General features: G+C 50.2%; 1 protein-coding gene across 9 annotated transcripts in view; it reads left to right on the top strand.

Moving 5' to 3' along the window:
• DLGAP4 (DLG associated protein 4) overlaps positions 1–12,244 on the top strand; it is a 227,051-nt gene that overhangs the window by 64,365 nt on the left and 150,442 nt on the right. Inside the window, exon 1 of one of the 9 annotated variants that reach the window (XM_055104833.1) lies at positions 6,524–6,656. The exons of the other annotated variants lie outside the window; for them this stretch is intronic. The gene's annotated coding sequence lies outside the window, so the exon portion shown is untranslated. Of the gene's footprint in view, positions 1–6,523; positions 6,657–12,244 lie in introns of those variants that run through there. 9 annotated transcript variants of the gene reach the window in all.

Consider the following 12,244-nt stretch of genomic DNA (forward strand, 5'->3'; position numbering starts at 1 on the left):
ATCCAGTGCCCACCTCCACCCTCCGGGCCAGGCTCTGAGAACGCAGCAGAGCAGACAGCCCCTGGCGTGTGTGGCCCAGTGACGGAGAACGGGATTCCTTGGCACGAGCTGGGTGAGCAGCCGTCAGCATCGCGTGGAAAGATGGAGGCCCGGGCGGCAGCGAGGGAGGTGTTACTGCTGCTATTTTGCTAACAAGCTGGTTATTTAAAGAACAGCCGAAGCCGGAGCTAGAAAATGGGATGAGGTGTCTCCAGGGCAGAGGCAGCCAGGAGTGCTGGGTCCTGAGACCCAGAGACCTGGTTGAATCACAGCAGAGTGGCCACACAGTCATTTTTTTTTTTTAACCAACTTATTAATATAGTAATGGCTGCTGGGCATGGTGGCTCAGGCCTGTAATCCCAGCACTTTGGGAGGCTGAGGCAGGCGGATCATCTGAGGTCAGGAGTTCGAGACCACCCTGGCCAACATGGTGAAACCCTGTCTCCACTAAAAATACAAAAATTAGCCAGGTGTGGTGGCGGGCGCTTGTAATCCCAGCTACTTGGGAGGCTGAGACAGGAGAATTGCTTGAGCCCAGGAGACAGAGGTTGCAGTAGCCACTGCACTCCAGCCTGGCCAACGGAGCCAGACTCTGTCTCAAAAAATAATAAAAACAATAGTAATGGCACCATAAAGGCTGGACAAGGATTGCCTTGGTGGAGAAAAGAACATTGGGAAGGGAACCTCAGGGGGTTTCTGAGGGGCCAGCAGTGACCTGGGTGGTGGTTACATGACTATTTCCTTTTGATATTTTACTGCAGTAAACATTTTTGTTTTGTGTACTTTACTTTTTCTATTACATATCACAGTAAAACGGCTAAAAAACAATTGTAAAAATAATAGCTAATGTTTATTGAGCACTTACTAACAGGCTGTTTGCTAAGCATTTTTTATCTCCTTGAATCCTCCTGGATTCTTTTATTCTGCCCATTTTACAGAGGAGGAAAGTGAGGCTTGGAGAGGTAAAACTACTTGTCATGCTGCCAAAGAGTGGAGGAGGTGAGATGAGAAACCAGACAGACTGACTTAAGCCTCATGTGCAAGGATCGGGGTCCAGGAAGTTCCCCGCAAAGGGCCAGGGACTCCTCCATTTTTTCCTCAGACATGTCTGTGCCTCTTCTATTTTTAAGACTTGGGAGGCCAGGCAGGTGTGTGCAGTCATAAGCAGCAGATGAGGAGCCTGGGCGTCTCCAAGGGGACAGAGCAGAGCATTTAGCTGTTTAACAAGTATCAAAGACCTGGGTGCAATGGCTCATACCTGTAATCCCAGCACTTTGGGAGGCTGAGGCAGGAAGATGGTTTGAGCCCAGGAGTTCATGATCAGCCTGGGCAATATAGTGAAACCTCATCTCTCCAAAAAAAAAAAAAATTTAAATAGCTGAGTGTGGTGGCTACTTGGGAGGCTGAAGTGGGAGGATCACTTGAGCCCAGGAGGCAGAGGTTATGGTGAGCTGAGATTGTACCACTACACTCTAGCCTGGGTGACAGAGTGAGACCCTGTCTCAAAAAAAAAAGTATTAAAGGATAGGAGTGGGACGTTCCTAGGGACAGGCCCGGGGAGAAGGCCAAAGCATAATCAGGTCTCATTTAAAGTAATAAAAGAGGTGGGAGAATGGCTTGAGGCCAAGAGTTCAAGACCAGCCTGGGCATCATAGCAAGACCCCCTTCTCCAAAAAAATTTAAAAAAAATTAGCCAGGCGTAGTGATATGTGCCGGTAGTCCCAGCTACTCAGGAGGCTGAGGTGGGAGGATCACTTGAGCCCAAAAGTTTGAGGCTGCAATGAAGTATGATCATGCCACTGTACCTTAGCCTGGGCAACAGAGCAAGACCTTGTCTCTAAATAAATAAATAACATTAAAAATTTTTTAAAGGTAAAAAACGCCATCCAGGTGAGACAGGGTCAGACCCACCTGTGAACTCACTGGATGGGGGGCCAAACTGCAATTTTCTGAGGACCTATTTTGTGCTAAGCACATTTGTTCCCTTCTTTAATCTTCAGAACAACCTTGTGGGATTAGCAGTATTGGCCCCATTTTACAAATGAGGGGACTGAGGCCTAAGTCCACACAGACAGTGGGTAGTGGAGCTGCTCTGCCAGACTCCAGTGCCTTGTATCCTGTGCGTGCAGAAAGCCTTGCTTGGTGCTGGGGTCCCTGGCAGGGCAGGCATCTGGGCATAGATGCTCCAAGCAGCACATGGCTGGAAGTGAGTTCCAAGGCAGCTCTGTGGGGCCCTGAACTGACGCTAGGGACATGTCATGGAGCGGGGTAGTCTGCTGTGCTGACGGGGCATCTCTTCATTCATGCGTTCCAAGGACATCTCTTGAGTCTAGTCCCTGCTAGTCCACACCCTTCCTGGAGCACACAGGCTTGGGGAGGGACAGATATTATACAGTCACCCAAAGACATACACAGAACGAGGAGAGACTCCATTGGTGCAGTGAGGGAAATTAACGTGGTGACATCATGAAGATGAACCGGTAGGAGACCTGTGTGATATGGCACTGTCCAAGATGGCCCTCTCTAAGGAGATGGCACTTGAGCTGAGACCCGAAAGGATGACGTGCATCCAGCCGTGCTGGACAGTGCTCATGTAACATCGTTGCTGTTAGCAGGACAATTGGGGACAACCCATTTGTCCATCACCACGGGACCAGTTAAAGCCATTTTACTGCAGCCACACCGTGGCGCCTGCTACAGCTGTTAGAAACGGGGCCACGGAGCTAAATTTATTATTGCATAAAGAACTTCATAGTGTGTCGTAGAGGTTTTTTTTTTTTTTTTTTTTTTAAAAAGAGGTTATAAAACAGCATGGGTAGCATTATATCATTTCTGTAAGAATTATATGTGTTTCTGGAAACTGCACAGTGCTCTTCCTGGGAAGTGGGGGCATGGGGGATCTTTGCTTCTTCTTTCTACTTTTCTGGATTTGGAGCCTTTCCTGAGTTTTAGGACTTGTGGGGAGGAACAGAGGATTTTAGGGTTCCCACCATCTTGCCTAGGGTACTTCTTCTCTCCTGCTACCCACCTCAATGGGATAAGGCATGGGCTGGGGAATCAGCAGATCTGGGTCATCCCTTTGACTGTGTGACCTTGGACAAGTCACTGGCCTTCTCTGAGGCTGAGTTTCCTCTTCTGCAAAACAGATAAGAATAGCGTCCGAGGGTAGGTGTGGGCTTAAGTGAGTAGAAACATGTGGAGGGCTAGGACAGTACCAGGCTTGCATCCCTGACGGTGCTGCTGCTGTTATGACTGTGACTGCTAAAGGTGGCACCTACCGTGTGTCGGCTTGTCCTGCCAGGGCTCCCCAGGCTTACCTCTCCCTCCGTCACTGGGAGTCAGACCCAGTTAGGAGACAAGGCCCAGGGTGGGCTTTGTCACATTGTCAGCTTGGCTGGGCACAAGGCCAGCTGGACCTCAGGTCAGCACCAACCCACACCCCACCTCTCTCCCCACCACCTCCCTCCCCATCACCTCCCTCACATCTGCCAGTGAGCATCCTTGCTAGATACGCTGTGATGGGGACACCCTGGCCCAGGATTTGCTTTTTTTTTTTTTTTTTGCAACTAGTATACCTGCCCAGGAAAACAGATACTACTTTACAGCCACTAAGAGAATCTTAAATCTCAGGCAGAACAACGTACACTCGTGAAGTCAAACTCTCAGAATCATGGAATCTTAGTCATAAATAATCCGGCAACTGCAAACATATGCATTTTGCAAGTAAGTTCACTGCACCTTTCTTGATTACAGTGATAAATTAGAAACGACCCAATTCTCTGTTTGTGAGAGTTGGTTAAATAACTTACATCCGGCCAGACAATGCCATTCTCCGCAGCTATAGAAACAGTGCTGTAAATCTCTATTTGTTGACATGGAAACTTGTCCATGGCACATTGTTGGGGAAAAACAGGAGGTTAAAAATTGATGTATGTTGTGTGACATCCGGATTTGGAATCTTTCCTGAGTGTTAGGATTTGCAGGGAGGAACAGGATATCTACTTAGGTATCTGCTGATTTTTTTTTCACTTTTGTTATGAAAAATATATATAAACATATGCGTGCTCCTGCCTAGGGAGATGCTCAGAAGAGTAGTCATTAAACTGTTGATAGTGGCTTCCTCTGGATGGTGAGATATAGGCGAGCTCTATTTTGATTTTTGTTTCTATCATTCAGAGTTTTTTCAAGTAAGGTGATGGAAAACCCACCCCAAACTAGTTTAAACAAAAAAATGGATTCAATTGACTTGTAACTGTAAAGTTCAGAGATCTGATGGCTTCAGACTCAGCTGGATCCAGGAACTCAGGGCCACCAGGACTTGATTTCTGTTTTTCAACTCTGGGTTGTTCCCATGTTCTCATTAAGCTCTCATGTACAGGTAATAAGATTTCTGTCCAAAGAAATAAGCAAGAATTCTTCCCTGATTGCTCAAACGCAAGTCCCAGAACTAAGTCTTGGCCTTGATTTGTCAAATTTGTGGGATGTGCCCACCCCTCAATCAATTGCTGTTGCTAAGGGGAATTTGGTGCTCTGATTGGCAGCCTGGGCCTGTGTACCATCCACCACCAGCTGGGGGTGGGGTCAACACCACTGGAACCTCAAGAGTGGAGAGTGGGGAAAAGTGGCTTCCCCAGAAGTAGATGTAGGCTATGACCTAAAGTAGACCAAATGGTGGCCAAACCCAGCAACCCCCACCTCCTGCAATTATCTGAATTGCCCAAGATGCATGATTTTCAAAATCAGAAAAAAACAATGCAACTATCGAAAGGAGTCCTGGCCAGGTGCGGTGGCTCACACCCGTAATCCCAGCACTTTGGGAGGCCAAGGCAGGCAGATCACCTGAGGTCAGACAGGAGTTCAAGACCAGCCTGGCCAATATGGGGAAACCCTGTCTCTACTAAAAATACAAAAATTAGCCCAGTGTGGTGGCCAGCGCCTGTAATCCCAGCCACTCGGGTGACTAAGGTGGAAGAATCGCTTGAATGCTGGAGGCAGAGGTTGCAGTGAACCGAGATCGTGCCACTGCACTCCAGCCTGGGTGACAGTGAGACTCTGTCTCAAAAAAAAAAAAAAAAAAAGAAAAAGAAAAGAAAGGAGTCTTGAACCCAGATCTTACGGTCAGAAGCTCACTGAGGTAGCCTTCGACTTTCCTGGAGTCAGAACATTGGAATTTCTGAAGTACCGATTTCACTAGGGAGACATCAACCCTCTCTGTCCTGCCAGGGAGCTGTCCTGGCCCTCCAAATGACTGCAGTCTTTGGAGGAGAGGGGAGCACATGGGTGATTTGTCTGGAATGTGAGAGGTGCTAAGGTGGATGTGCATATAGGGGCTGTGGGAATGAAAAGGCCAGCCTGGGGACAAGGAAGAGGCTTCTTGGAGGAGGTGATGCCTAAACTGAGTAGCCAACCAGAGTGCTAGAAGAATGTTGTAGGCAGGAAAAACAATGTGTCAAAGTCCCAGAGCATGTGGTGGGGGTGCAACTATAGGACGAGAGGAGGCAGGCCCGGACCACAGGGGCCTGGAATGCCAGGGTAAGAACTTGGACTTGATCCTGAAGGCAGTGGGGAGCCTTTGGGGGATATTGTGGGATGAAGGAAGTGTCAGTGAGCTCACTCTGCCTTGTGCTGGAAGCATAGCCTGGAGGAGTTAGATCAAGGCCCCACATGGGGAACGAGAAAAAGGACCCAATGCCCCTCAAGGGAGCCTTAGATATCTAATGGTCTAAATTCCTTCCCACCCTGAGTCAGAATTCCTGTCCCGAGATGCCCAGCCACTGCTTGCACACCTCCAGAGATGGGGAGCTCACTCTCCATTTTCTGCACTGCTAGTTAGAAAGCTTTTTCACAGGACCAAGTCCACAATCCCGGCACTGCAGGCTGTCCCCCAAATGAGCTGCTGGGAGGGCAGGCAGAAGCCTGCATTTCCAGGTCAGGGGGGTCCAAGATGAGGAAGCCCTGGATGTCTGCAAACGCTGCTGGGAGTTTGAATGGGGGGCAGAGAGAGTCCCATTACCTTGACAGTAGAGGAAGTGTTTAGGCCTTTAGACATACATCTGCTGCTTCAGCCAATTTTCCAAATGCCCCTTGCATTTTACACAGAAGGAAACTGAGGCTTAGAGAGGCCAAGCCGCCTATGTGACAACGCAGAGCAAGTTGGAGGCAGGGCTGGGACATGGACCCAGCCTCTCCCCCGCCTGTCCCTTCTGTGGCCCTGCTCATTGTCTCCTGCCACCCTGCAGGTGGGATCTGGTCACTTCATCTGCTTGGGTTTGGGCAGCTTTTTTCTGGAAACTCCAGTCATTGCCAGATCATCCCCTGATTCTCTTCTAAATCCTCAAATGCTTTGTGACTGTTTTGAGAGCAGCATTTTTTGTTTCTGATATAGCAAAGTTATGACTTGCACGAGCTGTGTTTTATGGGTCATCTCCAATACTTTATCATGCCCCATGGCCTTCATTTAGTCATTCATCCCCACACTCCACAGACATTTATCAGTGCCTACCATGTGCCGGGTGCTGCACTAGACCTGGAGCTACAAGGATGAATCAGAGCTGCCCCTGCCCAGGGGAAATTCTCAATTCAGCCCAGGAGAGAAGCATCTCCGTCAGCGATGACAGGTGAGGCATGAGATATGAGAGGTAAGTGCTGATCACTCAGGGATCTCTGGAGCCAAAGCAGTTGATTCTGTTCCTCCAAGCAGTGTTGAAGGATGAATAGGGATTCTCCAGGGAGAAGCAACTGGGAGGGGCTCTCTGAAGATCTCACCTGCCTCCTGTTGAGCTGTTAGGCAGGAGGGAGTGAGGGATGGTGGGGAGACACGGGGCTAGAGAGGTCGACCAAGGCTGGAGCTTAAAAGGCCTCAACTGTGGGCTGGGGAGTTTGAACTTGACCCTTAAGGTAAAAGGGAGCCAACGGCAGGTTAGGTCTGGGTGTTGGAAAGATCCTGGCTTTGCCCAGGAGCTCAAGGCTGCAGTGAGCTATGATCCCACCATTGTACTCCACCCTAGGCGACCAAGCAACACCCTGTCTCTCTCTCCATCTCTGGACAGTGTCTCTCGATCTGTTGCCCAGGCTGGAGTTCAGTGGCGTGATCAGGGCTCACTGCAGCCTCTAACTCCTGGGCTCAAGTGATCCTCCTGCCTTGGCCTCCCGAAGTGCTGGGATTACAGGCTTGAGCTACTGTGTCCAGCAGAGACCCTGTCTCTTTAAAAATATATTTTTAAGGCCAGGCGTGGTGGCTCATGCCTGTAATCCCGGCACTTTGGGAGGCCAAGGCAGGTGGATCACCTGAGGTCAGTAGTTCGGTGGCCAACATGGCAAAACCCCATTTCTACTAAAAAATACAAAAATTAGCTGGGTGCAGTGGCAGGCGCCTGTAATCCCAGCTACTCAGGAGGCTAAGGCTGGAGAATCGCTTGAACCTGGGAGGTGGAGGTTGCAGTGAGCCGAGATCGTGCCATTGCACTCCAGCCTGGGATACAGAGCAAGACTCCATCTCAAAATATATATATAATTAAAAAAAAAAAATAAACCAAGATCCTGGGCTGGTCTTGGGGGTGACAGCAGGTAGGACAGGACCATAAGAATGGCACAGAGTGGCGTTTAGCAGGGAGATTCAACAAGATTTGGAGACTTAGTGCTGCTCAAGGGGAGACAGAGAGTTAGGAGGGTGATGTAGGCTTGGGGGCCCTGTGGACCAATGTTGAGGTGAATGCTGGCAAAGCTTGGGTCAGTGTCCCCAGGTGGAGCCTGCAGGGACCTCTTCAGCTTCGTGAGACTTAGAGCAGCAGCCTGGTGAGGCCTCCAGGGTCCCGCGTCTCTTCCCCTTGTGGAGCCTCAGTTTTCTCCTATGTAAAGCAGAGGTGATGATAGTGCTGCCCCAGGTGTTGTGGGGAAGGTGGGAGGAGAGCGTGTCAAGGGCAGGTTCTCCACGGTGCCTGGCACATAGGAAGTGCTTGGTGACTGGAAGTAATTCTGGTTACCACGGTCCAGGGGCAGAGGTGGGTGAGAGAGCTGGCTGGCACTGGAGCTCCAGATCGCCGCCTGGGCAACTGTGTAAGGACCTGGAGTGTGTTGCCTGGAGAAGGGAAACCAGAGAGGGGCTTGGCTTCCTGCCTTTCCATCTCTGTTGGAGGAGGCAGGGTCTGGGTCTGGCACTCACAGGAAAAGCTCCAGGGAAGGAGATCCCAGCTGAGGCTAGGAAAACCTTTTGGATACAAAGAATTCTCTGCAGATGGGCTAGCTTGGGTGATAGGTAGCGATCTCCTCATCACTGAGAGTATTCAAGCAGCAGCTGCACCATAGCTTGGCAGAGAGTCTGTAGAGGATTTGTGATTCAGCTGATGATCTGGAAGGTCCTTTCCAGCCCAGAGAGTGTGTGATTTCAGGTCCTTCCTTCTCTGAACCTTGGTTTCCTCATCTGTAATACAAGGATAACAGCAGCCCCCATCTTAGAGTTGGTTGCAAAGTTTAAGTGAAATCATGCAAATAAAGTGTTTAACCCAGATTTGGCGCATAGCAAGCGCTCGGTGAATGGTGGCTATTATTACTGTGGATGTTGCGCTAGATTCCTGGGCGTGTCACTTCCATCTGAGAGCCTCAGGCGCCTCTGCTCATCAGGGTGCTCCTGCCTGCCTGCCCTTCGGGACCCACTTTCTGCCCTTCTCATTGCCACCGTCTCTGTCTCCAGCTCCCCCTTCAACCTCCCCGGGAGGTGGTAGGATTTCCAGACCCTTCTGGGCCCCTTTTAGCTCCCACTTGAGCAAGAGTTGGCAGGTTGGGGCGGCGGATGCCATCCGCCTCCCATATGCTTCCTGCTATTTAGAGGAAAACTCTCCCCGCGTTCCTCCAACCACACGGGCTGACATTTCCAGACAGACGCTGGAATCAGCTCTTCGGGGGATTGGCAGATAAATTTGGCCCAGGCTTTTGGGAAAATCTTCAGCCTTACTGAGGAAGCGGAGCCCAGGCTCAACGACTTCCGTCCACCCTGCTACTCCTCGGGCCTGGTCCTTCCAGGGGGCTGGAGCACTGTTCTACAGCCTTGCTGATTAGGGTAAGTCTTACCAGCCCAGCCATCCCCCAGGAGAGCCCCTGGGGAAGTTGCTGCTTCCAGCCTTTCACTCAGAGGCAGCAGGAGTTGCAAGGGGAAGCTCCTCCCCCTACGCCAAGACACCTGGGTGTTACCCTACTCAACCTGGCAGAGGAGCAGGTTTGGGACGGTAGATACCGAGCTCCAGATCACTTCCTGTCTCTGTGATCTCAGGTGACTCCACCTCTCTGAGCCTCTTTTTCTTCATCTGTAAAATGGGGATAATAGTAGGATCTGTCTGGTTAAAAGCCTTAGGGTGGATGGTGCCTGGCACATGCTAAATGCACAACAAATACTAGCCACTAGTATTATCATCATCCTTGTTATCATTATTATTTGGGCTAGAACAGCGCCTAGCACTTAATATGGGCTCAGTAAATGTTAATGTTTTTTCCCTTGTCCTTTCCTACAGCTGTGGCTACTCAAGGAATACCAGAGCATTTCAGACTTAGCTCAGATTGGTGTAACCAGTGGCAGAAATGCAAGAGTAAGGACAGGCAGAGGCTGCCACATCCAGGGTAGAATGTAGACGCCAGTCCCTCCATACACACAGACACACGCACATGCACGCATGCACGCACCTGTGTCCCAAAATCTCATGCATCCCATCCGAGTCTGGAGTTCCCCTCTGCTTGGTTTTGATGGGTGAAAGGGAAGAGGAAGGCCCGGCAAGGCCTGGGCTCTCTGCAGGCCTGGCTGGAGGCAGAGTGCAGGAGACGCTTGAGTGTCAGCCACAGTAGGAGGGTTTGGGGAAGCTGGAGTAATTCTATTTGGCTGGAGTAGAAAGTGGGTGGTGGGAAGGCGTGGGAAGCAAGTTTGAGCTTCATTCAGCACCTCCTGAGTAAGCCCAAGTACCGGGCCTCGTGCCAGGGACTGGGGAAGTGGTTGGAAAAGATGGGCACGCTTCCTGCCCTCAACAAGCTCTGGTTCTGGGACGGGGAGGCAATGGCAAACGTGCTAGCAGTAAGCTAGCGACACTCTGGGTGATGCTCAAATAGCCCCAGGTGCCAAGAGAGAGGGGGCCACAGGACAGTGGTAGTGAGTACCTTCCAGAGACAGGGTGGTCAGAGAGGGCCTCTTTGTCCTCTCAAGCACACACTGGAGCTGGCCCTGCAAATGCTGGGTGGGTAAAGTGGCGGGAGGCAGAGGAGGCAGCGAGAACAAAGGTTGGGAAGGTGGCCGAAGCCAGACCCTGGAGGCCTCGAGGACCAGGCCCATGGGAGATGCTCTTGAGAAAGACTATTCTGGTGGTGGGTGCGGCATCCTGTCAGGGGGAAGAGATGGAACCAGGAGACCTGTCTGCAGAGATGGCTTGAGCATCTGCCGCACATGCTGTTGGAGCAGTTGGGGGGAATTCTGGACCAGGGAGAAGTGGATGAGCAGAGAGCATCTCACAGGGTCAGGCTCTGAGCGGAATCCTGGGACTCGAGGCACATATGTTTTGAAAGGATGATCTGGACCTGCGTGTAGCTGGGTTGGGGTCAGGTAAGAGAGAAGACATCAGGGAAACTTAGACCCAGACCTCAGGGTAGTCAGGAAGAGTCTTAGAGGAGAGCCTGGTTCTGGTTGTGGGGACGGGCTTCCTGGCAGCCTAGGCTGCAGGTGGGAATGACAGCACACAGGTAGAGTGAGCACAGGCTTCGGCATTCGGCCCAGTGGCCAATTCCAGATCTGCTTCCTTGCTCTGTGACTTTGGGAAAATCACTTGACCTCCCTCCCTAAGCCTCGCCTGTTCTAATAATACCGAATCAGTTGAAATTGCATTTGGCTGCATGTAACAGAAAACAAGTAACATTTGTATAAATACCCAGAAGATTATTATTCTTATATAACAAGAATCTCAGGGCCATGGCTCATACCTGTAATCCAAGCACTTTGGGAGACCAAGGTGGGAGAATCGCTTGAGGTCAGGAATTTGAGACCAGCCTGGGCAACATAGTGAGACTCTGTCTCTACAGAAAATTTTAACAACTAGCCAAGCATGGTGGCAGGCACCTCTAGTTTCACCTGCTCAGGGGACTGTGGTATGAGAATCATGTGAGCCCAGGAGTTCAAGGATACAGCAAGTTGTGATCATGCCACTGCATTCCAGCCTGGGCAACATAGCAAGACCCTATCTCTACAAAAAATAAAAATTAGACCAGCCTGGGCAACATGGCAAAACCCCACCTCTACAAAAAATACAAAAAAAAAAAAAAATAGCCAGTTGTGGTGGTGTGTGCCTGTAGTCCCAGCTACCTGGGGGGCTGAAATGGGAGGATCACTTGAGCCCAGGAGGTCTAGGCTGCAGCGAGCTGAGATCACACCACTGCATCCAGCCTGGGTGACAGTGAGACCCTGTCTCAAAAAAGTAAAAATAATTTAAAAGATAATAATTAGCCAGGCATGGTGGCACATTCCTGTAGTCCCAGCTACTTGGGAGGCTGAGGCAGAAGGATCACTTGAGCCCAATAATTCAAGGTTACAGTAAGTTATGATCATGCCACTACACTCCAGCCTGGATGAGAGAGCAAGACCCTGTCTGCATTAAAGAGAGAGAGAGAGAGAGAGAGAGAATCTCAGAGGCAGGCAGGCAAGCCAGGGCCAGTGCAGTGATTCAGATGAAACATCAAGGGCCCAGGCCTCTGACACCCTTAGCATGCATCTTTCATTCTCATGGCTACAAAATGGCTGCTCCTCTGCCATGTGCTGCATCTGAATTCTAGACAGGAAAAGGAGAGTAAAGCCTGCATCCTTCGCGAGTTTCCTTTTCCTACCAGGGAAACAAAGACTTCCTGGGAGCCCCACTTTGTGGATTTTTGCCTACTTCTCTTTTGCCAGATTTGGTCACACGGACACCCTAGCTGCAAGGGAAGCTGATGAAGTGAATATTTCTAACTGAGCCCTTCTGTTAGGAAAAAGGGAAGAATAGCTAGCAGGATAGCTAGCATGATCCACCTTAAAGTACCCACCTCACAGGGAAAGATTCTAAGAGATATTTAATGTACATAAAATAATCGGCAACCTTTCAATAAATGGTGGCTGCCTTTATTCTACTACTCTACCTACATGTATTCATTCATTCATTCAGCAAGCAAGCAAGCATATATTGTGTTTTGGGCACTGAACACAGTA

The sequence above is a fragment of the Pan paniscus genome, chromosome 21 (genome assembly GCF_029289425.2).
Source record: "Pan paniscus chromosome 21, NHGRI_mPanPan1-v2.0_pri, whole genome shotgun sequence".
Classification (NCBI taxonomy): domain Eukaryota; kingdom Metazoa; phylum Chordata; class Mammalia; order Primates; family Hominidae; genus Pan; species Pan paniscus.